At 43.7% G+C, this 1776-nt stretch overlaps 1 protein-coding gene across 1 annotated transcript in view; it reads left to right on the top strand.

Annotated features, from left to right (window-relative positions):
- Positions 1-585: 585 nt before the first annotated feature.
- The window catches only part of LOC106013319, a gene marked incomplete in the record, with an annotated part of 20257 nt that continues 19066 nt past the window's right edge, over positions 586-1776 (top strand). Inside the window, 1 exon segment of the mRNA XM_013088707.2 lies at positions 586-1062.

Raw genomic sequence — 1776 nt, 5'->3', positions numbered from 1 at the left:
TCTCTCTCTCTCTCTCTCTCTCTAGTACATCCTTGAGTAAAGACAATTCCACAAAGCTTACCCAGACACTATCGCGCCGACGTTTGTGTCCGCTACGTCTCTTAGAAGGAGACGACTTCAACCAAGCGGTGTTATCAAAATGTGCTGCTAGAAGCGGTTCTTAGTCACGCAGTACGCACTCATGCGTGTTTCGAGCAGTCGTAGAACTATACGAGCTTCTGTGCGCGAACATACAAACACACACACACACACACACACACACACACATACACATATGCGCACGCAAACACACGCGCGTACATACACACTCATACATATGCACACATACATATACGCATACATACGCACGCATACATACGCACGCACACATATAAACGCATATATATCATACACACATACACATACATATACACAGACATACGCACACACATACACGAATACATACACACGCAACCATATACATGCATACATGCACACACATACACACATATTCACATACACAGGCACACAAACAACAAATATCGCATACAAACACACACATGCAAATACAGAAACAAACAACAGCAAGGCTGTGAAGAAATTTTATTGTTTGGGACAACTGCAATAGAGGTCTTTGTACCGGCATAATAATAGTATTATGTTTCCTTTGTTGAATCCCTCAACCGTAACGCTAGTTTCAAACGCGGACGACAGAGCCAAGCATACATACATACACGCACCAGCAGAGCACACCTTCTTTCTGCCTTGAGCTGCTGTCAGGGCAAAATGGCTATCACTATACATATGACAGAACGTTTGTTTCTGTAGATTAAAAAAAGAATAAGTTTTGCGTCTGTGTGTGTGTGTGCGTGGTGGTTGGGAGGGGGGGGGGGGGGGTTGCAAACCATCAAATTCAGTGACAGCGTGTGGTTTTCATCCTCTATTTCCTCATCTTTTGAAGGACAATCGTCAGTTCAAGGAATGTTTTCGCGATGACTCTAGTGCTGTTTGCCACAGATCGCAGGTCTGCTCAGAAACTATTTGTGTGTCGCATCCACGTAAAATTCTGGCAATCTGCGGAAGGTATGCTTAGAGGATAGAGGAGTTGTGGGATGTGTGTGTGGGGTCATGATTTGAAAAACGGACAATGAGATAAGTTGTTGTGTTTCTTCCAGAAGTAAAACGTAAATTGTCATTTTGAACTGCATGGTCCTTGTTACAGACGTTACAGTGGAACAATTTTGTGCGAAAACACTCTCATTGTGATTTAAATTGCCGTTAAGAAAACTAAACACGTTACTAATATAACGAACAGTTCTGCTTGTGAGTAGCGCTGAGAACGGCAGGGAGATTGGTAACATGCAGCCCACTTGGCGAAGTCATTCCTCAACACGTTGGGTCTTCCCGAAATTTACTTTCTTGTTCATTAACAAAACCAAAACAAAACTAACATGTTATCAAGAAACGTCATGTCAGACCAGGATGTTACATTAGAAAATCCGAGACTACGCACTCTGAGGTAATTCCGTCACCACTGAGCGCATCATTCGCTTATATTTGGAAGCAGATTATGAAGGATAAGGAGGAAAAGGCTGCCCGCGCCCTCGACGAAGCGCTTTTCCCTTTCGTCAACCCGCAGCCACCTCCCGAATCGTCAGCCACCACCCAACCTTTGACACGGGTCAAACTTCCATCTATTTATAGGTAGTTAGATCTACCGGAACATGTATTAGGCGAAGTGATGTGCAATGATAGTCGCAATAGAGAGATTGTTTTGGTCTCTCTTTACCCATCTGC

Source organism: Aplysia californica, unplaced genomic scaffold (assembly GCF_000002075.1).
Source record: "Aplysia californica isolate F4 #8 unplaced genomic scaffold, AplCal3.0 scaffold00024, whole genome shotgun sequence".
Taxonomy (NCBI): Eukaryota; Metazoa; Mollusca; class Gastropoda; order Aplysiida; family Aplysiidae; genus Aplysia; species Aplysia californica.
The sequence above is the reverse complement of the archived record's forward strand: the minus strand, read 5'-3'. Positions and strand labels throughout refer to the sequence as shown.